Source organism: Panthera leo, chromosome A1, assembly GCF_018350215.1.
Source record: "Panthera leo isolate Ple1 chromosome A1, P.leo_Ple1_pat1.1, whole genome shotgun sequence".
NCBI classification, from domain to species: Eukaryota; Metazoa; Chordata; class Mammalia; order Carnivora; family Felidae; genus Panthera; species Panthera leo.
The window spans coordinates 125,149,737-125,176,034 of NC_056679.1; the positions used below are offsets into that span (position 1 = coordinate 125,149,737).

Genomic DNA, 26,298 nt, shown 5'->3' on the forward strand with positions numbered 1-26,298 from the left:
AATTAGAGAAATGGAAAACAGTGATAGGTAGGAGTCAAGGAACAGGGTAAGTGGTAGGAAGTAAGTTCGATTACAAAAAAGCATTGTGAGATATGTGGTAATGGAAGTATTTTGTTTTGTATCTTGATTCTATCAATGTCCATGTCCTGGTTGTGATATTGTTCTATAGTTTTGTAAGACTTTACCATTAGGGATAAGGGGTAAAAGGATTATGGAATCGCTCTGCAATATTTCTTGCAATTGCATTTAAATCTCAAATTATCTCAAAATAAAAAATTTAACTTAATAATGGAAAAACACTATTTAAAATTCAGCAATTGTTCAATATTGGCATAATTTACTAATATTGATCATTAGTTACTTTGGATTTACCTGTTATGCCCCTAGTTTCTTAATGTGTGTTTATTTTTGAGAGAGATAGAGACAAAGCGTGAATGGGGGAGGGGCAGAGAGAGGGAGACGCCGAATCCGAAGCAGGCTCCAGGCTCTGAGCTGTCAGCACACAGCCTGATGCAGGACTTGAACTCACCAACCATGAGATCATGACCTGAGCAGAAGTCAGATGCTTAACTGACTGAGCCACCCAGGCTCCCACCTTTTATGCCCTTATTGAAGTCATTTTACTAATTTAAATATGACCAAACTCCCTACCTCCAACCCACACACACATGCACACACATGTACACACATTTACCTAAATATTAAATACTCCTACTCTGCAGGTCTAGTGTGGTGCCTAGCAATCTATATTTCTAGTAATCAGATAATTTTGATACATACTAAAACACTTCTTTAGGTGAAATTTGGTATCTTTCCCTTTCATTCTAAATTAATATTCCAAAGTCACCTATAAGTGATCAAGCAGTGTCAGTGATAGGACAGCGCTTTGCCAAGCAAACATCTTCCCAGGAAGTCTGGCTCCTGCTATTTCATAGGACATGTTTCCTATTGGAGCGCATAGCCTCCTACTTCCTGTATGCATTAACACCATCTTTGCTCACCTCTCCAGACTGTATAGGTGACCCATTCAGTTTCACCTGGAGGAAAAACATGGCATTGAGAGTCTTGGGTTCAAAATGAAGGTCTCTTGAAAAGTACAGATGTTCTGACCTTAAAATAAAACCCCTACCATTACAGTTCTGGATCCTGCAAATGGTAAAGAATGAGAAGAAAGTTTCCTGTCAAAACAAAAGCTCTGGACTCCATGTAATCATATATTCTTGTCCTGGGGTAAAGGTTTGCAGCTAAGCTAAGGGATATCATTTCCTCCTAAAATCTATTTAAGGCAAACAGGGATTTAAAAAGACACACAAGTTACCTCTGATACCAAATAGCAAGAATTAAAACCTGCACTAGACAGCTGCTTGCTTCTAAAAATGTCTTGGCAGGAACACAGCTGCAACTTTTCTGAAATCTGAGGAATCAAATTCAGAGAGAAAGTTGGGGGCTAAAGAATCAAGACTTTAGAATACCAAAGCATTAGAAAGTTGAGAGGAATTTCATCAAGTAGGCAAGTAATTCATGCCAAATAAATCCATGTCAAGGCAGAGGAGCAGTGCAATGAGGCTGGGAAAGGGAGATAGATACACTTTTATATCCTAGCACTTGAAGACATTTCCAACATACTTCATGGCCAGGTGTGGACTCTTCTATCAAGCAATTGGGCTTTCTCCCAGAGGACAAAGAGATAAACTGTATGTTTTCTTCTCTCTGTTAGAGGCAGGTATGGAAGAATGAACATGGACTGAACATTCCTGAAAACTCCACTTGGTTTTTGTACTGGCCAGAGAACTCGGTTTCACATAATGAAGATTTGGGATAATTAAGCAAAGTAGGAATTAATCATAAGGAAACTTAAAGAATCTAGCTCAGAAAAGGAGTGTGAGGGGCAGCTGGGTGGCTCAGTTGGTTAAGCCTCTGACCTTGACTCAAGTCATGATCTCACGGTTTGTGAGTTTGAGCCGCACATTGGGCTTGCTGCTGTCAGTGCAGAGCCTGCTTTGGATCCTCTGTTCCCTCCCCAGCTCGTGAGTGCAAGAGTGTTCTTTGTCTCTCCCAAAAACAAACATGAAACAAGGGAAGGAAGAAAGAAAGAGAGAAAAGGAGTGCAGGGGTGCCTGGGTGATCCAGTTGGTTGAAAGGCTGACTTTGGCTCACGTCATAATCTTGCATTTGTGGGTTCAAGCCCTGCATCAGGCTCTGTACTGACAGCTCAGAGCCTGGAGCCTGTTTCAGATTCTCTGTCTCCCTCTCTCTCTGCCCCTCCCCCACTCATGCTTTGTCTCTCTCTCAAAAATAAACATTAAAAAAAAATTTTTAAATAATAATAAAATAGGGGCGCCTGGGTGGCTCAGTTGGTTAGGCATCCGACTTTGGCTCGGGTCATGATCTCATGGCTTGTGGGTTCGGGCCCCGCGTCGGGCTCTGTGCTGACAGCTCAGAGCCTGGAGCCTGCTTCGGATTCTGTGTCTCCCTCTCTCTCTGACCCTCCCCCGTTCATGCTCTGTCTCTCTCTGTCTCAAAAGTAAATAAACATTAAAAAAAATTAAAAAAATAATAATAATAATAAAATAAAATGTTTAAAAATTTTTGAAGAAAGAAAGAAAGAAGAAAGAAAGAAAGAAACAAAGAAAGAAAGAAAGAAAGAAAGAAAAGGAGTGTGAACCGCGGTGGGCTAAGCAGTTAGGCCCACTGCCAAGGTCATGCCAGCCTGGTTGGGTGTCAATGCTGTTGCAGCTACTACTGCTATAAACTGAACGTTGCCAATGGCTCTGCTACCATTGAGTCCTGAGGGGCACCACTGTTGTCGACATCACTAGGGAAGCCATCTCTTCTGAGAATAGGATGAATCAGAATGAAAGGTCCTAATGATTCAGGACCTCCAGAAGCGTAGCCTATAAATTTGTATTTTAAAACATAATCCTCAAAGTGATTTTAAAGATCTCCCGATTTGGGTAGCAATTACTTAAATATGGAACACTAGTTGTGTTATTGTTCTTCTCAAGGCTTTCCTGTTTGTTTCATGTTCAAAATTACTCAATGGCTTATTACTACCTATGGAAAATGAGGTTCAGATTCCTTAGGCTGGCATGCAGCACCCCAGGTTCTCTGGCCCTACCCCATTTTTCCAGACATGTCCCCCTCTCTCCTCTGTGTACCCAACACAGCAGTCCCACTGGACTACCTTGATCATTCCACAACAGTGCTGATACTCTTCTTGGCTCTGCTCCCATTTTTACCTGCTGAAATGTCTTCATTTTTCAGGTCACCTCCACCACAAGTTTTCCTTAACTACTTCTCAGCTTTCTCTGACACATGTCTTTTTCAATACATCATATTATGACACTGACATAGATTTCTGACATATATGGTATTTATAATAATAGATAATAACCTTTGCATCACCTATTATATATACAATAGTACCTGATTCATAATAGATATTCAATAAATATATAAACAAGGGATGCCTGGGTGGCTCAGTCAGTTGAGCATCCAACTCTGGATTTCAGCTCAGGTCATGATCCCAGAGTCATGGTATCGAGGCCCCGTATCAGGCTCTGCACTGAGCGTGGAGCCTGCTTAAGATTGTCTCCCTCTCTCTCTCTTCTCTATCTGTCTGTCTCTCTCTCTGTCCTTCTCTCCCATTCACATGCATGCTGTCTCTCTCAAACCGAAAAAAAAAAAGTGTGTGTGTGAGTGTGTGTATATGCATATATATACAATATAAACTATACACACACTCACACACACACACACACACACACACACACACACAAGCCATTTTGGGAAATTTTCCAGTCAGATTTATAAAGTACATTAACCACGATAAATGTCTCCAATTAGGGGCAGAGCTGGCCACAAATTCTGGTGTTCTAAACAATAGTCCATTTTTCACATTTATAGATCATGATTCTTTAACACGAATGGATGATCACACTAAGTCCTCTCAACTACAAATGTTGCTTACACTAAAACAACTGAATATCAATACAACTATGTTTTACATAGTTAGATCATGCCCCTGCCCTCAAAAGTTAAAATTAAGAATGTCTATTAACTTAAAACAAATATTACACAAAGATCATTCCTGTCTGTGGTAGCCAGAGATAAATACTTCATTGTAAATATGTGGCAGTGAATTTGACTTAGAAAAGTCCAAAAACCAAGTATCTACTTTTTTAAGGGCTTAACCACAAAGAAAAGGTTGCTCATTTACCTCCCAGGTCAAAGTTTGAAGGCTGAGAGTGATTGGCACAATGGTGTGGTTAAAAAGGACGAAGGACTGAGTTTTGGATTTCATTTCTGTGGTCACCTTATTTCAGAGAGCCATTGCTGTGAAATTATAAACAAAGTACTTCCATTTTTCTCTGTATCTTGAATGTTTCTTCTAACTAAATTTACAAAACCAAGTCAAGCCAAAATGAAAATAAAAAAACAAAACAAAGCCCTTAACTCCTTTGCTATGACCTGGCAGATCAGAACTACATAAACATAGAGGTGAAATAAGTGTGGGGAAGGGCTTTATTGATGGAACTGTGAGGTGGTCAGTGAGTCTGGAGATTCCATCCAGAATTCAATCCATACTCAGGAAAGGATTGTGAAAAAAGCCTCAACATAGGATGATCCCATGACTCTTCATTTATTCAACAGACATTTACTACATGTCTGGCACTGTAGGTCTTGGGGTAAGTAAGACATAGTCTGTCTCCTCATAGAAATTATCGTTCAGTGAAGAAAATAACTAACAAATGTTTGTACAGATGATCATCCTGCTGTGGTGACAACAGTTCCTACAAAGGAGATGCACGCAGTGTATCCTGAGATTGTGTAGCAGGGGTCCCAACACCAGCTCACTTCTTGGCCTCTAGACTTTTAGTATTTACCTCTACTGTTTGTCCTCAGTTTGCTTAGCTCTTCATTTTACTCATTAGGTCAGTCCTGTCTATTCCAGCTCCCTCTTCTCCAGAGCTCTGGCAAATCATTACACCTGTGTCACTTTTATGCATCCAGAATTTGGAAAAAACAATATTATTTTCTGCATAGTACCCTAGTCTGGCCAGAGCTAATTAGAAGAATTATCATCGTGGATGATCCCAGACAAGATTCTTTAGATTCCTATCATTCTAAAACAGAATCTGCATTGTCTACAGAAGGTAGTGTGGGAGGCCTGCATTAAATGACAGCAATCCATGACCCCCCCACCCCACTCCAGGAACCACCAACAGTCCTCTCTCTTTCCTTCAGTGGCAATGGGAGTGTCATCATAGCCTCTATGAGATGATGCCTCATGTAAAATGCTCATAGACAGGTTTTTTCCTGCTGCACTCTCTGGGGGTTGGGAGCATTATCATTGCTCAGGCATATTTACTCAGGCCAGTATCTATAATCTTGACCAGCTAATACAATGCCCACAAACTGATAAAGTTCTTGATTTTCACATTAGTTTTTCTTATTTCCTTTTAGGTCATAAATATGGAGACCTGCTATGCTCAAAGATGCCCAATTGTGAACATCAATCTGTGGAGAGGTAAAAGTGAGTATGAGGAGGATCAACAAAGTTCTGTACAACCCGTTTATGCAGTCACACAACATTTGTTCACCCTTCTACATACCCTTCTGGGTTTCATGCTAAAGAAGATTCAAGGTGAGAAAGATACAGTTCCAATTTCTAGGCAATAGGTTCGACTGAGCTGAAATAGAAAGATCACCTTCAAACAATAATATTGATGGTAAAAAAAAAAAACCTAACAAAAAATTTTAATACAGAGTTAAGCTTGAAAGCAAGTAAAGGAAATTCCCAGGTGCTAGGGACACAAAACAGGAGTTGGAGCCAAACCCCTTAAGAAAATATTGACAAATCAATATTAGCCTCAGAGGCCAAGGACTATAATATTAGTGGTTTCATGGAGATGAGAGGTGAGGATTTGAGCTTCCCACAAAAACCAGGCTCACAAGGCCACTCTGCTCATGATAAAGAAATGGAAGGACACTGACCACTGACCAAGGAAGGGTCAATGAAGATATTTATCCACCAAGGGAAGGTGGCATCTAACAGAAATCAGAACCTCAAATCTGTGTCACAAGTGTGAGAGGCTATAAATTCAGACTATCCTGTGGAGATGTGAACACCAAACCAAAAGATTAACCTAGAAACTTTTCGAGAGCCACTGAAAACTTTAGGACTCTAGAAGAGGTATCATATAACTATCTTGAAGAGATGTCCACCATGTTGAGAGTCCCCAAAACCACGCTGAGGTTCAGTGATTTGCTAGGAGGACTCACAGGACTTAACATATAGTCATACTCATGGCTAGGATTTATTATACTAAAAGAATACAATGTAAAGCATAATTGGCAAAGAAAAAAAGCATATGGGCAAAGTTCAGGGAAAACCAATTACAGTTTTCCAAGAGTCTGCTCCCAGTAAAGTCACATAAGACACATTTAATTCCCCTAGCAAGGATTTGTTACAACATGTGAATGTTCCCAGAGCACCTGGGTGGCTCAGTCGGTTAAGCGTCTGACTTCGGCTCAGGTCAGGATCTTGCGGTCCCATGGGTTCGGGCCCCTGTTGGGCTCTGTGCTGACAGCTCACAGCCTGGAGACTGCTTTGGATTCTTGTCTCCCTCTCTCTCTCTGCACTCCCCTGCTCGCTCTCTCTCTCTCTCTCTCTCAAAAATAAATAAACATTAAAAAAACAAAAACATGTAAAATGTTCTCTACCAGGGAAGCTCATTAGAAACTCAGAGTCTGTTAATTAGGCAGTTGGTCAGGTAGGCATCCTCTCCCTATCTCATACCCAGGTGCAAGACTCTCAAGAGGAAAGTAAGCGTTCATCATAAGCCTAATTGTACAATTTAAGTAGAGAGAACCACTCTGATCAGTCCTGAGAATAGTGGGACCACTCCTAAAATCTAAGTGTGAGATATAGAACCACAAAGACATCTTAAGTATTCTTATCTATCACACACCAAAAAGCTAACTATGTGATATGATGGATGTGTTACATAACTTGATTGTGAGAATTCTTTCACAATGTGTGTGTATATGTATATATATATATATATCCAAAACATCACATCGTATGCTTTAAATACAATTTTGTTTGTCAGTTATACCACAATAAAACTGGGGGCAAGGGAGGGGGAGCAAACATAAACAAACCAACAAAACCCAAATCCATTTCTGTTAGTTACAACCAAGAATCTTGATGTATATAAGAACAATCTGGGGGCACCTGAGTAGCTCAGTTGGTTGAGCGTCCGACTCTTGATTTCAGCTCAGGTCATGGGCTCACTCTCCATGAGTTTGAGCCCCACATCGGGCTCTGCACTGACAGTGTGGAGCCTGCTTGGCATTCTTTGCCTCTCTTTCTCTCTCTCAAAAATAAATAAATAAACAAACATTAAAAAAAAAAAAAAGAACAATCTGAAATATACTTTAAAATAATATATGGGCTCTGGAGCTTCAAGATTTTTGCCACCTGGTGGGAGAAACATACACATAGAGACCTAACTATATATAATTTGGAAAATGCTGTAACAGACACACCTACAAAGCACTCTGCAAACCCAATGGAGGGAGTCTTTTTGTTGTTGAGTGGAGCAGGGTTCCAGGACAGGCTTCCCCAGGAACTGACAAAACAGGAACTGAGTGTCTAAATATCCATAAGATTTCATCATGCAAAGAGGAGAGGGAAAAGATCTGTATTTAAAGGGAAAGTCATGATCAAATGTACGGTAGGAGGAAGCTGAGTCTGAAGATAAATTAACTTAGGGTATCAGCACCATTACATTTAAGTTTGAAGAAAAAATAGGGAGGGTATCTGAAGAAGGATAAGGAAAATTAAGGCAGATAAGTAGGTAGAACTAAGTTCTATAAAACCTTAAATTGACATTCCAAAATATTTGAACATTATTCTTGTTGGATTTCTGTCACTTTTAGAGCCAAGGCATATCGGACCATCACCTGCATGAGCTGGTGGGAGAGGAGTGGGTCACTGAAATGAGGAATGGATTGGAGCCAGAGGGCAATCATCCAGCCCCAAGGCTAGTCACTGAAAACAGGACAAAAACCAGTAAATTATTTTAGGTTTAAAGAGCCTTATTCAGATAAAAGAACAAAGAGGAAACAAAAGACATACTGGAGAAACAGAAAACAATTAGCAAGATGATAAATTTAAATCTAACTATATCAATAATTACAACCCTAATTAAAAGACAGAGATGATCATGTATCAATTTTGGCTCATCAGTTGTGTTATGGACTGAATTTTGTCCCCTGACAAATCCCTTTCTTGAAGTGCTAATCCAGAGTGACTATATCAGGAGATACGGTTTTAGGAGCTAATTAAGGTTAAATGAGGCCATAAGCGTGGGGCTCTAATTCAGTAGAACTGTGGCCATATAAGGAGAGGAAGAGAGGTAATCTTTGTCTCTGTCTCCCTATCAGTGTGTGTGTGTGTGTGTGTGTGTGTGTGTGTGTGTGTGTGTGTGTGTGTGTGTGTGTGATTTTACCCAGAAAAGGAAGAAGGCGTCATCTACAAGCCAGGAAAATGGCCTTCACCACCAGTGACTGAATAGACTGGGTCCTTCGTCTTGGATGTCTGTTTCCAGAACTGTGAAAAATAGTATCTGTTGTTTAAGCTACCCAGTCTATGGAATTTGTTATGGAAGACAAAGCTGAGAAAAAAATGCAACAAATGTACTACATTAAGGCAAGAAGTCAATAATAGGGAAACTGGGGTGCAGGAGTAAAGGGATCTATGGGAACACTAGTAGTTTTCACTTAATTTTTCTGTAAAGTCAAAACTGCTCAAAAAAGATAGTCTATTAGTTTTTTTAAAGGCAGAAATTGTCCAAATGGTTATAGAAGCAAGATTCCCTATATAGCACATATAAGAAATGCACATTATAAAGACACAAAAGGTTAAAAGAGAGAGGACAGGAAAAGATATATCAGACTAATGCTAATCAAAATAAAGCTGAAGAGCCTATATTAATATCAAGACACAAAAGGTTTGAAAGCAGAGAGTCTTTCCAGAGACACAGAAAGTCAATTCATAATGACAAAGTGTCAACCTACCACAAGGACACAACAATCTTAAACATTTATGCAATAACAGAGCTCCAAATAAACATAAAGCAAAAATGTACAGAACTGCAAGGAATAGTAAATAAATCCATAATTATAGTCAGAGATTTCAATAACCCTCTCTCAAGAATTAATAGAACAAATAAAGGAAAAGTCAGTAAAGCTATAGAAGACTTGAACACTGTCAACCAACTTGACCTAGTCAATGATTATAGAACACTGCATCCCTAAACAGCAGAAAACATACTCTTTTCAAATGCATACACAATATTTACCAAAATACATCATATTTTGAAGTCTTGACAAATTTTAAATGATTCAAGTAATTGTATATTTTATGACCAGTGTGAAATTAAAAATCAACAACAAAGGGGCGGGTGGTTGGCTGGGTGGCTCAGTCAGTTGGACGGATCATGACTCAGGTCATGATCGCATGGTTCGTGAGTTCGAGCCCCACATTGGGCTTGCTGTCAGCCTGTCAGCATAGAGCTCACTTCAGATCCTCTGTCCCCCTCTTGATGCCCCTCCCCTACTTGTGTTCTCCCCAAAATAAATAAATATTTTTAAAAATCAATAACAGAAAGATCTTTGTGAAATCTCCATATACATTTGACCCTTGAACAACATGGAGGTTAGGGACGCTGATCTGCCACACAGTCAAAAATCCACATATAACTTTTGACTCCCCGAAACTTAACTAATAGCCTACTATTGACTGGAAGCCTTACTGATAGCATAAACAGTCAATTAACACATATTTTGTATGCTACATGTATTATATACTGTAAATATAGCTTATTTATACAATAAAATAAGCTATAGAAAAGAAAATGTTATTAAGAAAATTGCAAGAAAGATGGGAATGCAAGCTGGTACAGCCACTCTGGAGAACAGTATGGAGGTTCCTCAAAAAATTAAAACTAGAACTACCCTACGATCCAGCAATTGTGCTACTAGGTATTTATCCAAGGGAAACAGGTGTGCTGTTTCAAATGGACATATGCACCCCAATGTTTATAGCAGCACTATCAACAATAGCCAAAGTATGGAAAGAGCCCTAATGTCCATTGATGGATGAATGGATAAAGAAGATGTGGTATACACACACACACACACACACACACACACACACACACACACACACAATGGAGTATTACTTGGCAATCAAAAAGAATGAAATCTTGCCATTTGCAACTATGTGGATGGACCTGGAGGGTATTACGCTAAGTGAAATTAGTCAGTCAGAGAAAGACAAAAATCATATGACTTCACTCATATGAGGACTTTAAGAGACAAAACACATGAACATAAGGGAAGGGAAACAAAAATAATATGAAAACAGGGAGGGGACAAAACATAAGAGACTCTTAAATATGGGGAACAAACAGAGGGTTACTGGAGGGGTTGTGGGAGGGGATGGGCTAAATGGGTAAGGGGCACTAAGGAATCTACTCCTGAAATCATTGTTGCACTATATGCTAAATAATTTGGATGTAAATTTAAAAAATTAAATTAAAAATAATAAAAAAAGAAATTAAATTACCTTTGCAATTCAAAAAAATAATTGCAAGAAAGAGAAAATACATTTACATTACTATACTGTATTTATGGTAAAAAATCTGTGTATAAGTGGATCTGCTCAGTTCAAACCTGTGTTGTTCAAGGGCCAACTATAATTGGAAACTAAATAGCACACTTTTAAACAACAAAGGTGACAAAGGAAAGTAATCAAAATTAAAAAAAATATTTTGAACAGAGTGAAAATGAAAACACAACATATCAAATAGTAGGGGATGCCTAAGTGGTAGAGTGAACAATGGCACCCAAATATGTTCACATCCTAATCTCTAAAAGCTGTGAATGTTACCTTATATCACAGAAGGGACTTGCAGAAGTGATAAATGAAGAATCTTAAAATGGGGAGATTATGCTGAATTATTAGAGTAGGCCAATGCAATCACAGTAATCCTTATATGAGAAACTGAGGAGGAGTCAGAATCAGAGGAAAGAACAATGTGATGACAGAAGCAGAGACTGAAGTGATACAGTCTGAAGATATAAAAAGGGCCCTTGAGCCAAGAAACACAGACAGCATTAGAAGCTATAAAAAAGCGGGGGGGGGGGGGGGGCAGACTGGTTGATTCAGTTGGTAAAGCATACAGCTCTTGACCACAGAGTTGTGAGTTTGATCCCTGTATTGGGTATAAAGACTACTTTAAAAAAAAAAAAAAAAAAAAAAAAAGCTGGAAAGGACAAAGAAACATAGTCTCTCCTCAAAGATTCCAAAAGGAGCCAGCCCTGCCAATACCTTGACCTTAGGTCAGTAAATCTGAATTTGCATTTTTAATCTCCAAAATTATAAAAGGACAATTTTGTATAGCTTTAAGCCATTAAGTTTGTGGTGATTTGTTACAAAGACAATACAACAGGACTCTGATATAGCCCTTTAAATACTACTTAGAAGGACATTAAGAAGAATATATGCCCGACTTTTGCCTTAAGAAACTAAAAGCAAATTCAAAGTAGCAGAAGAAAGCAAATGATAAAAATCAGAGCAGAAATCAATGAAAAATAAAAGAGAAAAACAACAGAGAAAAATCATGAAACAAAAAGGCTGGTTCTTTAAAATCAATAAAGTTGAGGGGCAGCCAGGGTGGCTCATTTGTTAAGTGTCGGACTTTGGCTCAGGTCATGATCTCACGGCTTGGGAGTTTGGGCCCACGTTGGCTCCGTGCTGACAGCCTGGAGACTGGAGCCTGCTTTTGATTCTGTGTCTCCTTCTTTCTCTGCCCCTCCCCTGCTTGTGCTCTGTCTCTCAAAAATAAATAAATGTTAAAAAATTTATTTTTCATCAATAAAGTTGATAAACCTCTAGCCAGATTGACCAGAAAAAGAAAAAGAAGACAAAAATTACCAGCATCAGGAATGAGAGAAGTGATAGCCCTACAGATACAACTGATGCTAAGATAATGATAAGGAATTTCCTTTGTGCTGATCCTGGGCAGGGCCCCACTTGTCCCTTTCAGACACCTTGGAGGGCAAGGGGCTGAAGAGGGCCAGACCCAGGTTTCAGGGGCACAAGCAGGGCAGCTTTTGGCTGTGTACATAGGGTGCTTTATTCTCCATAGAGTGATACATGCTAAGATGGGCTGGGTTGGGCCAATGTCCCCATATGTACAGAATTGAATAAAGTGGGTCTCTGAGGAAAAAAAAATGATAAGAAAGTATTACCAATAACTTTGTACTAAAAACTTCGACAACTTAAATGAGAAAATGGACAGATTCTACAAATTATGAAAGTTGCCTCAAGAAAAAATAGATAACTTCAATAGCCCTACATCTGTTAAAGAAATTGAATTTGTAGTTAAACTCCCTCCTCCAAAGAAAATTGCAGAGTCAGTGGCTTTACCAAGTTCCACCAAATATTTAAGGAAGAAACAATACCAATTATATACAAACTCTTCCAGTAAATTGGAGAGGATGAAATAATTCCCAATTCATCCTATGAGGCCAGCATAACCATGACACCAAAACCAGACAGAAAAAAAAAAGACCAATATCCATCATAAATACACATGCAGATATTCCAGACAAAATGGCAAGTGTAAACTGTATCCAACAATATATAAAAATGATAATACATTATGATTACATGGGGTCTATCCTTCTGTATCCCCCATTACGTGGGGCTTGAAGAAAATGAGAATACAAGATTGGTTTCATATTCAAATATCACTCAACATAGCTCACCATACATGATTATTTTTTAGCTACAAAACTAAAATAACAACATCTATGTAATCATGTAATAGATGCTGTAAAAAAAAATGTTCCCCGATAAACAAACAAAATCTCTCAGAAAACTGGTACTAGAAGGGAACTTACTTAGTCTAACAAAGTACAATTACAAAAAAACTGACAGCTAACATTATATTTAATGGTGGAAATTAAATGTTCATCCCCCATAAATTCAGGAGTAAGATGAGAACGTGTACTTTTGACACTTTGGTGCAACATTATATGGGTGGTCCTAACCAGTGCAACGAGGCTAAAGTAATAAATAAATAGATAGCAGTCATATTAGAAAGAAAGAGGTCAAACTGTCTTTATTTATAGAAGAAATATGGAAATTTCTATATAGAAAAAGATGGAATCTGCTTAAAAGCTACTAGAATTAATATATGAGTTTAGAAATGTTGCAGCATTCAAGGACAATATATAAAAATCAATTGTATTTCTATACACTAACAATATGAAAAACTTAGGGTTAAGTCTGACAAAAGATATGCAAGGTACATACAAAACTATAAAATATTGCTGAGAAAAATTAAGGAAGACTTTAATAAATGGAAGAGATGAAAGGTCAATTCTTTTCAAACTCATCTATAGCTTCAACACATTCCCAATAAAAAACCCAGCAGGTTTGTTTGTACTATTAGACAAGTTGATTCTAAAATTCATATGGTAGTGCAAAGGACTAAAATTGCCAAAATGTCTTTGAAAGAGAAAAAGCAAAACTGGAGGATCAACACTACCTCATTTATGAAGCCACAGTTATCAAGATAGTATGTCATCGAGAGAGACGAATAGATCAATGGACCAGACTAGAGAGTCCAGAAAGAAACCTACACCTATATGAACAGCTGATTTTTGACAAAGGTGCAAAAGCAATGCAGTGGACAAAAGATAGCTTTTTCCACAAATAATGCTGGAGCATTATAAACAAAAATGAATTTTGACCCACATCTTGTGTCATTAAAAAATTAACTCTAAATGGATTATAGATACAACTGTAAAATAGAAAACTATAAAATGTCTATAATAATAATAAAAAAAAAAAACAGGAGAAATTCCCAAATCGTGGTTACCACAGGTTAAGCAAAATTTCTTAGATATAAAACCAAGAAGAAAACAAAATTATAAGTTGTACTTCACCAAAACTAAAAATTTCTGGTTGGTCTTCAAAAGAAATTATTAAGAAAATGAAAAGAGGGATAACTCAGTGGGTTGAGCATCCAACTCTTGATTTCAGCTCAGGTCATGATCCCAGGGTCATGGGATCAAGCCCCATGTCAGGGTCCAAGCTAAATGTGGAACCTGCTTAAGATCCTCTCTCTCTCTCTCTCTCTCTCTCTCTCTCTCTCTCTCCCCCTCCCTCCCTCCCTCCCTCTGTTCCCCCCCTCCCCCTGACTTGTGTTCTCTTTAGTTCTTTCAAAGAAAAAAAAGAAAGGAAGAAAAGAAAATGAAAAAGAAAAAGAAAAAGCCCCAGATGGGGTGCCTGGCTGGCTTAGTCAGTGGAGTGTGCAACTCTTAATTTCAGGGTTGTGAGTTCAAGCCCCATGTTGGGTGTGGAGATTACTTAAAAATAATTTTTTTTAAAAAAAGAAAGAAAGGAAGAAAAGTCACAGAGTGGGAGAATATGTTTGTAAGTCATATTTCTGATAAAGGTCTTATATTAATTATGTATAAAGAATTCTCAAAACTCAGTAATCAAATTTAAAGGCAGGGATTCAAAGAGATATTTATACACTCTTGTTCTCTGCAGCATTATTCACAATAAAGTGATAGGGGAAAGTGATCCAAGTGTCCATTTATGGAGGAATGAATTTAAAAAAACATGTTATATACACACAATGGAATATCTGGCCTCTTAGGAAAGAAATCCTGACATATACTACAGTTTGGATGAATCTTGAGGAAATTATGCTAAATGAAATAAGCCAGTTACAAACCAGATAATTCCATTGATAGGAGATACTTAAGATGAGTCAAATTCATAGAGATGGAAAGTAGAATGGTGGTTGCCACAGTTGGGGGGTGCGGGAGAATAAACACAATAAACTATTACGGTTTTACTACGGTTTAATAGATACAGTTTCAGTTCATCAAGATGAAAGAGCTGTGGCAAAGGATGGTGGTGATAGTGGCACAACAATATTTAACGCCATTGAATTTTACATATAAAAGTGGTTAGGATGGTAAATTTTATATTTAATGTATTTTAACAAATTTAAAAAATTTTTTTAAGATTTATTTATTCATTTATTTGAGAGAGGAAGAGAAAGAGCATGAGCGGGGCAGGGGGAAGAGAGAGGGAGACACAGTATCCGAAGCAGGCTCCAGGCTCTGAGGGTTCACCACAGAGCCTGACGTGACGCTCGAACTCTTAAACCACGAGATCATGACCTGAGCTGAAATCAGAGGTTTAACCAACTGAGCCACCAAGGCACCCCTATTTTATCACAATTTAAAGCAAACTTAATAAATAGAAAACAACCCATTTTTTTAAATGGGGCAAAATGTTTGAACAGACTTTCCCCAAAGAAGATAAACAGATGGAAAATAAGCATATGAAAAGATGCTCAACATTGTTAGTCATTGGGGAAATGCAAATTAAAACCACAATGAGAGATCACTACATACCTATTAGATGGCAAAATTTAAAAATACTGACCATACTAAGTTTTGGCAAGGATATGGAAAATTTGGAATTTTCATATAGTGCTAACGGGAATGTAAATGGTAAAACGACTTTGCAAAACAGTTGGGGAGTTTCTAAAGAAGTGAAATATATTCTTACCATATATGCTCTAGCCTTTTGACTTCTAAAGAATTTACACAAGAGAAATGAAAGCAGATATCCATACAAAGACTTGTAAAAAAAATATTTATAGCAATTTTATTTGTAATGGCTAAAATCCTGGAAACAACCCAAATGTGCATCAACAGGTAAATATGTATAAACAAATTGTGGTATATCCATGTGATAGACTACTATCTCCCTCTTTTTATTAGTCCTTTTTATTAACAAAAGGAACATGGATAGATCTCAAAATAATTATGCCAAGTGAAAGAAACCAGACAAAACAATAGTACATACTGTATGATTTCATTTACATACCATTGCAGACAATACAAACTAGTCTGTACTGACAGAAAGCAGATCGGTGGTTGCCTGGGCATAGAAAGGAAGGAGGAGGAACAGGACAGGAAGGAATTAACTACAAAGGGGCATGAGCAAATAGCTGGAGGTGTTGGATAGCTTCCTTATCTTGATGGTAGTAGGGGTGGTTTCATGGATGTATGCATATGTCAAAACTTTCCAAATTGTATACTCTAAATATGTACAGCTTATTGCATATCCATTTTACTTCAATAAAACTGTTAACAAAATAAATAAACAAGTTTTATAAGCTTAGACTCAATCTGCCTCAGTAAATTCCACCTGTTGGTGGAGGATGGAGGGGCATAACCATTTGGAATTTTTCACTTTGGGAAATGACCAAGGAAGACAACCTGGGATGAGAAAAAAAATATTGCTGAGCCACGTGGTGTGTTCTGAAGAGGTCAAGAAGTGTTCATTTTCTCTACATTTAATCAACATAGAAGGTCTCAGAGTCAAAAGATATTGGAGCCAGGAAGGAACTTTGAGAAAGAAAATGCAGTTTAGTTTTTTTTTTCAGATGAGGAAATGAATCCAAGAGAAATAAAGGGCCTTGCTTTCAGTCAGATAGCTTGCAAAGCTAAGCATAAAATGTGAATCCTCTGAAACCTACTCTAATGTTTTTTATTTTTTATACCTAGATATCCTAAACCCTTGGGTAATTGTTAGTCTAGGTTAGTCTATGAAAATATGGAAAAAGATAACACCCATGAGACTCTGAGATAATAGCTCTAAGCTATCTTTCATGACCACGTGGACAGCCCAGAAAGTAGAAGGGAACACCACTACCTCAACCTTCATATTTTCAGTTCCCAAAGCCTCTTAGACATCAGGCCCTATGTGCCACTAATGACCTCCTTACTACTGGCAGAGTCTTGACAACTTGAAACTATTACTTTTGATGTGAACTCCTTACAGGCAGAGTCAGTTCTGCAATAATGCTTGCCTTGAAAACACAAATATGGTCCAGGGTGATTCATATGTTAGGAAACAATATGAGGATGGTGCGCATTTACCCTTGCCTATGTAAAGTGAAGTCTTATGAGTGAGAAACTCGATGAAAACAGAAAACTTGGCTCAGCTGAACCCAGCGGTGTGGGACACTCAAAACGCATATGCACATGCACACAGATGCTTAATGGTCTACCAGCTAACTCTGTGCGCTCCGTGTGTTATGTTGTCCCATCTAAGTCTGGTGTTAAATTTTTCCTCTGACTTTACATAACCTACCTTCCTACCCCTTTACGGTGAGTCACAAGCTGCTACCCTTTCAACATTCACGTCCTCATTGAAGTCTTTTTAAGATAAAGTGCCATGTTTACTTTATTATTTATGAATTTCCCTTTTTTTTTCTAACTTGGAAGTGGTCACTGTTTATTAACTGAACAGATTATAAAAATAATCATGGGAGACACCTTAGTTCATCCTTCTAACACGTCTGTTAATCTGGTCTTCCCTGTTGGTCACCATCTCTACCTTCTACAATATCGGTGATCTTTTTCTTCATTCTTCCTCGGGGAGAAGATAATTGGAAGGGCTGCAGGAAGTTGTTTGCTTCTCTGAAATATTTTCCAACAGGACAGACCTCATGAATAAGACCCTCCATGTAGACGATGCCCTTTTCCCCAAGAGTTTGAGCAATCAAAGTGTTATCTGTCAGCACAATTGACTTTTTGTTGATTTTGCCATGACTATGCTGGCAGATCAATTTATTTACTGATCTCGGGTTTGGGTACCCCATGCAGTATATGGCTCCACCATCCTCAGATGTTAACTGAAGCCTTGCTGAGCTTAACAAAGGTTCCACTGAAGAACTGACAAAGATAAAGTGTCAACACCTTTTGGATTTTTGGGCTCACACCGCTGATATCTCTGATCCTGAAAACAAATGCCCACTTCGGTTCCACATTACATAGAAGTTGTTTGCATTTCTTGCCCAATCCTCACAATTCGAATCTTACTTCTTCCCTATTCTGGCGCTTAGCTTTTTCATAGATAAGCTTCATCCTTGCCTTGGGAAGCATCTTTTGAGCATTTTTCTCAGGTGCTTGATCTTCAGCACTGTAATACTTTTTCTTAATGGTTTCTGGCACAGCAGAAACCTTCTTTTCTCCATTCTCCATTTCTTTTCTCCAGAAAACTTCTTTTTCTTCATTCTCCATCCTCTGTTTTGGCTGCCTATGAATTTCTTAAGTTATGAGGCTACTTATGAATTTTTTAACCATTTAGCATGTGTAAAACTGTGCTAGCATTTTTATTAGGTTCCTATACTTTTTTGTTTAATGTGTCATTGATGAAGTTCTGTAATGTTGTCTCTCTGATCCCATCTTTTCCCATAAACCCTTTCATTTCTCTTGCACTGTTGTGCATAGCACAGTGATTTTTATGAGTGCATATGCCACATTATAGAGGAGCTAAATCAGGAGTGTAGGGTAGACCCTTGAAATACTAATTTTGGGTCCAGTAGCTGTGCCCATGCATATGCACACACATACATACATACACAAACACACAGAATTTTGTTTAAATACTGCTGGGCTGGTGTCCTGTCATAAAAGTTTGCTTCAGAGCTGACAGGAGAACAAAGTATCCTTTTCAGAGTCAGCTCACACAATGATTGTTAGTTACAGCATACCAGTCCTTTGTTCCTTCTGAGCAGTGACTGATCTTGGATGCAATGGAGACCATTAGTACTGGTCAACCAGCAAAGACAAGCATTAAGTCAGCTCATACATAATGGATCAGGCTTAGCAATGACCCACCCTCTTGGCATCTTAGTTGCTGGTAACAATATAAGTCAAAGCATGTTCCATTATGGTCTGCATCATAATCATGTGGGGAACTGAACAGAATGCAGATGCCTGGGCTCCACTCTTTATCTGCCAAATCAGAGCCTCTAAGATCAGCAATGAATCAGCATTTTGTTTTTGTTTTATGTTAATTAATTAATTTTTAATGTTTATTTTGATTTTTTAAAATGTATTTATTTTGAGAGAGACAGAAAGCACAGTGGGGGAGGAGCAGAGAGAGAGGGAGAGAGAGAATCCCAAGTAGGCTCTGTACTGTCAGCCTGGAGCAGACATGGAGCTCAAACTCACAAACTGTGAGATCATGACCTGCGCTGAAGTCTGACACTTAATCAACTGAGCCACCCAGATGCCCCTATTTATTTATTTTGAGAGAGAGAGAGAGAGAGAGAGAGAGACAGAAAGCACATGCACGAGCCAGGGAGGGGCAGAGAGAGGGAGAGAGAGAATCCTAAGCAGGCTCTGTGCTGACAGCAGAGAGCCTGACATGGGGCTCTAATTCACAAACTGTGAGATGATGACATAAGCCAAAGTCAAGAGTTGGAGGCTTAACTGACTGAGCTACCCAGGTGCCCCCATTTTTTTTTTGGTGGGGGGAGGGGCAGAGAGAATCCCAAGCAAGCTCTGCACTGTCAGCACAGAGCCCAACACCGGATTTGATCCTGCAAACTGCGAGATCATGATTTGAACTGAAACCAAGAGTCAGACACTTAACTGAGCCACACAGGCGCCCCAAGGAAGATGCATTTTGACAGGCATTTAGTCATCCTTAGGCACCCTGAACTTTGAGAACCCCTGGACTGGACTGTCTACATGAATTGCAGCAAGACACATGATACAGAGCCAGTCTCTTGAGTGCTTAATACTAAGCTTAACTTCTTTTTTACCTAAAACAGCTGGCTCTTACTCCATTTTACATATTATTATTATCCAATTACAATAGCTTTTGTCCAATTTTAAATCATTATCGTTGAGGATTTGTCACAGGTGCCACATGTTGACATGTTGTGAGGGAGAGCGGGTTGATAGAAAAGTTCCAGAGAGTACTTTGACATAGTAGAGAGTGTTGTTCTGTAGCTGGTTCATTAAGTTCATATCTCATCTGTCAAAAAATTTTTACAACTATTTTTTCAGAACTTTGAACTAAATTCTCTGGTATGTTCTGAAACAAAGACAGGACACCTGGAGCTTCCTAATGAATACTTTCTATCTTCTATAATCTAGCCACTGATTAATTGGTACTATGATCTGAACTTGTGTACTAGATGGGCTGGGAACAAAATACCAGTTAAAAATTGCAGAGATATTTATGAGTACACTAAAGGAATATAATTATTTTTCTGGAGACGATAACCATTATCATGATGTAGCATACAGTAATGTTTTGCAATCACCAGCAAGTATTAATGTGATGTTTAACATCTTCCACCTTGGAAGATGATTCAAGTCACAAGAAAAATAATGAAAGATCTTAACTTAAAAGAGATCTTTTAAAGATATCTCTCTCCTTAGCAGACTCAAATACATATTACAAAATAATTCTAGTAGTACTTGCTATGTTGGGAGGAAAAAAGCAAGTTCTGTCTTCTAGAGTGTACAAGAGAACATTGTAATAAAGATGTTTTTGAAGTAAACAATGAAGAAAATGGACATTACAGACTTAAAATGGATTTTCTTTGTCTCTTCTGAAATTATTGAAACAAGAACTAGCAAGAAGGAATTTATTATGCATGCTTCATAAAACGGTACCATGTATCAGAAAATCAATGTGAGAATTAGCTAAGTGGTAGAAACCTCCATTACCAGAAGAAGCTATGCTGACAATTCATCTTGTCCACCTTTTCTTTTTTCTTTTTAAATTTTTTAGAGTTTATTTATTTTTGAGAGAGAAAGAGAGAGAGACAGAGCTTGAGCGGGGCAGGGACAGAAAGACAAGGAGAAACAGTCTGAAGCAGGCTCCAGGCTCCGAGCTGTCAGCACAGAGCCTGAGTGGGGCTCAAACTCACGAACCGCGAGATCATGACCTGAGCCGAAGTTGGACCTACTGAGCCAGCCAGGTGCCCCTTGCCCACCTTTTCTAAACAAAACTTGACTTTACCTATTCAAAAATTCTCACTTTCTAATGGTATGGTAAGTGCCAAGGTTGGTGTGGTATTTAGGAGTAAAATGTCATGATAACTACAACTTAATTTCAAAGGGTATAAATATATATAAAGTTCAGAGAAAGAAAAAACAAATACAGCAAAATATTAACTATTCCTGAATCTACAAAGAAGGTACATGGGTGTTCACTTTAGTATTCCTTCCACTTTTCTGATGTTTAAAATTTTCCATAATATAAATCTGAAGGAAAAAAAAAAAAAAGAAATACACAATTTAGCCACTTAAAGTCAATGAAAATATTTAGTCACTCCAGAAACCCGTGTAATCATAGCCAAGCCTGTGAGTACAATTTAGTGTGTAATTCTGGTTTTATGACTTAGCGTGGCACTCCTCTAAAATTACAGCTGAAGAAGGAAGTGAAACCTGAAACCGCCCTACCTACTGCAATTCTTTTGATACCATGCATATTCCCCTCCAGAAGTATGACTTGTATAGTAAACGTTACAATGGCTTTCTACCTTTAGGCCCCTTGTCAAAAGATTTGTCCTCTTTCTGTGATTGACTAGCAACTGAATTGTCATAGTGTGGAGATCAAAATGAGAAGCAGCTGCAGAGAACCGGTTTTACATAAGTCTTCAAACCAGTGGGGATGTAAAATAGGAAAAGGTTCTTAAATAGACTTGAATAAAATTTTTATTTATCAAAATAAGTGACAACGTGGATTTATTCATGGAGTGAAATCATTGAATCGGAATTTTCCCCTGGAAGGGTCACAGATGTTTAAATATTGCATATATTTATATTTTTAATATGTTATGTATATTTCCGTTTCAGGAACTTGAAGTAACTAGTTCATCTCAGATTCCCTTTTCGTCTCTCTGTGTCATCATCCTTCTTCTGCAGACCCCACTACTTCTGTCTCAGCCTTTCATACTTGAAGGGGGCCTCTGGGCAAAGAACCGCATGTCATCTGCAGAATGAGGAGGGCTAAAGCGCCTCCCAGCCCTCCTGGATCGCATAGCAGTTCAGCTGCATTTTCTTGGCCAGCAAATTGCCTTGTTTACTTTCCTCACCCCCTGAGAACCCACTGGCCTCGGGATCTCTTCAATCAATACTTTAAATGGCCCCTTTCCTGAAAGACGAACAATGAGATTTTAACTCTATGTCTCGCTGTCCTTCGTTCTCTCCTTCCTTTTTCCTACCAGCTTTCATTTCTGTAAGTCCAACAAATGATGAGTTTATGAGTTTCTAATATTAGCCCTTAGGCTGCCTGACCTATTAACCCTTTCACAGCTGGCTTCCCTCTGCACCTGCTAGACCATTATAGTTCTAAACTCCATGGAAACCAAAAGATTCTTAAAGCAAGCTTAGTAAAGGCCCGTTTTCCATTCTCCTAGAAATGCAAGTTCATGGCAGGTGATGTGTCTAATGGGGTTAGCTGGGCCTAGTTAAATTCTCTACTGGACCTCTCAGGTATAACCACATGACTTCCCAGTTACTAAATATTTCCGTGTAGGTCATCATGCACATATAGTTCCAGATGCAAAGTTAAAGTTATGACCAGACAAACACAGAAACACCTGCACATAGTTTTCTAAAGCACCTTCAAGATGACAGGTATTGTGTATGCTCATCTGCCGCTATTATTAGAAGCACTTCATACTGACTAAGCTGGTATTGAGGATGAAGTGGATTAAGACTTACAGAGCCCGAATGGTAAACACATGACACAGGGCTTTGGGGGCAGGCTCCATGGTGTGCAGTTTTGTTCAGCACACACCTCAAATGCTCAGTAGTGAAGCCTGCATTCAGGGCACTTTCTAAGCAGCAGAGAGGCAATCCAAATGTTTAAACGACTCATCTAAACTGACCTTCCACCACAGCCCAACTAATCTCAGGGGATGGGCAAACTGACAGCACAATGCCAAGGTAAAAAGCACTGGAGGGGAAGCAAGGGAACCACAGATGCCCACCAATTAAGCAGATGAATCACCATGTCCCTCCATGCCTGTTTCCGCTGAAGTTCAAGGACAAGAACACCTGACTCATCTGGAGTCAGGTAAGGTTGTTTGGAGCACTGCAGATAATGCTGACCACTTGGGTCACTTAGTGACCATGCTTGAAACATGGAGTGATGCTGAAGGGCAAGCACAAATGGGATGCCAAATGACAGCAGACACTCTGAACACCTGGGTGGCTCAGTTGGTTAAGCATCTGACTTTGGCTCAGGTCATGATCTCACAGTTCGTGAGTTTGAGTCCTGCATTAGGCTCTGTGCTGACAGCTCAGAGCCTGGAGCCTGCTTCAGATTCTGTGTCTCCCTCTCTCTCTCTCTCCCCCTCCCCCACTCATGCTCTGTCTCTCTCTCCTTCAAAAATAAGTAAAAACATTAAAAAAAATTTCATTTTTGAGAAAGAGAGAGAGTGCAGGTGTACATGAGCAGGGGAGGAGCAGAGAGGGAGACAGAGGATCCAAAGCAGGCTCTGCACTGACATCAGCGAGCCCAGTGCTGGGTTTGAACTCACAAACCATGAGATCATGACCTGAGCCAAAGTCAGATGCTTAACAGACTGAGCCACCCAGATTCCCCAACACAAATGTTTTTACATGATGATCTAATTAGTAACTAGAGAACCATTAGATAGAAAACTCAGCATAGCTGTGATGTGACTGCCACTCAAGGAGAATCCTAGAAGTGGGGGCAGTGAGAGAGCAGGAGCCTTTGACAAATGTGTGCTTGAGATGGTAATCTTTTAAGAACTACATCTGTTCAGAGGGTGAGAGGGCAAACAAATAGGTATGGAAGATTCCACCACCTTCCAGCAGAGACATTTGGTGGAAAACTACTTGAACTGGGCCGGGAGTGGTGCACATCTACCAGCCACTCTCTGTAGATCTAACTTGTGGACCCTACCATCCCCCAAGTGAAGAGAGAGCAGCATGAGGGCAAAGACACACCCAAGTAAGACCGCTGAATGAATCTTGCTTCTTTAGAGGATACACAGGATAATCAACAGATAGTAAAATGAAGCCGGTGGAAAAATACCAAAAACAAGAGAAGGGGCAATATCCTCAGACTCAGATAATCAGTTGGAATCCGGGGGAGGGGGGGTGGGTGGTGGTTAAAGTTTGGGAAATTTTTCCTGCTCAAAAGAATGCAAAGTAACTGACCTCTTTGAAACAAATTCAGAAGAGCATAGGATAGATGGAGATGGAAAGACAATGGGATGAAAAGAAAAGGGAGGTAGGTGAAATGGCTGAAAAAGCAGAACTGAAATCCATGATACAGACAACGAAGAGCAGAATTGGCAATGTGGTGTCACCTTCCTGGATGACAGGTTAGCAACATGTATCAATATCCTTAACTATGAACATGGCCTTTGACCCAACAATTGTATTTCTAAAACATTTAATCCAAGAAAATAGTAAATTTGTGAAATTTTGCAAATTTGCAAAAATATAACTACAGGATGTTACTGAGGGATTCTTTTTAAATATTTTTTAAGTTTCTTTATTTATTTTGAGAGAGAGACACAGCGAACGGGAGGGGGCAGAGAGAGATGGAGAGAGAGAATCCCAAGCATGTTCTGTGCTATCATCACAGATCCCGACACAGGGCCCAAACTCACAAACCATGAGATCATAACCTGAGCTGAAATCAAGAGTCAGATGTTTAACTGACCAAGCCACCCAGGTGCCCCTGAGGGCTTTTTTATAGTAGAAAAATAAGTTTTCGCCAATGGGGAATTACTGAAATAAATTATGGTATCACTATATCATAATATTAAAATGAATATAGCATTAATAATATTAAACATAATAATATCAATATTTATTTAGCACAGTTATTTATTTAATACATGTTACATTATTATATTATGCTATATATATTATATATTATTGTTATAAATGCCACAAATAGGTGCATATATATCATATATACACTCTATATACCATATATGCTATGTATTATATTATGCTAAAAATAAAGTTTACAAAATAATACACAGAGTAAAACGTTAGGTTATCTTTTAAAAAAACATACATTTGTGAGCACTGTGTTGGTCTCTGTGCTGATAGCTCAGAGCCAGGAGCCTGTTTCGGGTTCTGTGTCTTCCTCTCTCTGCCCCTCCCCTGCTCATGCTCGGTCTCTCTCTCAAAAATAAAATAAAAAAAACATAAAAAAATTTGTTTCATAAAATAAATTAAATTAAATTAAAAAGAAAGAAAAGAAGTCTGGAAAGATTGTATTATCAACTTTGGCTGCATAACAAACCATTCTGAAACTTAGTGGCTTAAAATAACCATTTCTTTAGTTCATGATTTTGCAGAAAGACAATTTGGGCTGGGTTCATATGGGCAGTTTATCTGGACTCAAGCTTTGTCATGCATCTGTGGTCAGCAGCCTAGTGGCTGGACACTGAATGGTTTAGGACAGCATCAGCTAGGACAGCTCATCTCTGTTCTTCCTGGTCTCTCATTCTAAGGGAACCTGGGCTTGATCACATAGTGCTCCCCATGGTTCTGAAAGCAAGAGTGAATCCTGAACCGATACCTGGCTTGTAGTTCTGCTGCGTTTTACTGGCCAAAGTAAATCACAAGACCAGCTCATATTCGAGAGGAGGGAAAAGAGACTCTCTCTCTCTCTCTCTCTTTTTTTGTAATGTTTATTTATTTTGAAAGAGAGAGAGAGAGAGTAGGAAAGAGGCAGACAGAGAAGGAGAGAGAGAATCCCAAACAGGCTCTGAGCTGTCAGCACAGAACCTGCTGTGGGGCTTGAACTCATGAACCGTGAGATCATGTCTTGAGGCAAAATCAATAATTGACCACCTTGAGGTGCTGGGAAAACTGGACACTGACATGCAGAAAAATCAACCTGGACCACTTTCTTACACCATACACAAAAATAAACTCAAAGTGGATGAAAGACCTCAATGTAAGACAGGAAGCCATCAAAATCCTCGAAGTGAAAGCAGGCAAAAACGTCTTTCATCTTGCCTGCAGCAACTTCTTACTCAACACGTGTCTGGAGGCAAGGGAAACAAAAGCAAAATGAACTACTGAGACCTCATCAACATAAAAAGCTTCACCACAGCGAAGGAAACAATCAGCAAAACTAAAAGGCAACCAACAGAATGGGAGAAGGTATTTGCAAATGACATATCAGATAAAGGGTTAGTATCCAAAATCTATGAAGAACTTATCAAACTCAACACCCAAAAAACAAATAATCCAGTGAAGAAATGGGCAAAAGACATGAATAGACACTTCTCCAAGGAAGACATCCAGATGGCCAACTGACACATGAAAAAATGCTCAACATCACTCATCATCAGGGAAATACAAATC

The 26,298-nt window shown here is 38.8% G+C and overlaps 1 protein-coding gene and 1 pseudogene across 7 annotated transcripts in view; both read right to left on the minus strand.

Moving 5' to 3' along the window:
- The window catches only part of MIER3 (MIER family member 3), a 195,526-nt gene that overhangs the window by 77,816 nt on the left and 91,412 nt on the right, over positions 1-26,298 (minus strand). Inside the window, exon 1 of one of the 7 annotated variants that reach the window (XM_042939359.1) lies at positions 4,887-5,091. The exons of 4 other annotated variants lie outside the window; for them this stretch is intronic. The gene's annotated coding sequence lies outside the window, so the exon portion shown is untranslated. Of the gene's footprint in view, positions 1-1,001; positions 1,038-4,219; positions 4,502-4,886; positions 5,092-26,298 lie in introns of those variants that run through there. 2 more of the 7 variants (XM_042939367.1, XM_042939339.1) reach the window with 2 other exon arrangements.
- On the minus strand, positions 17,456-18,144 carry LOC122220216 (annotated as a pseudogene).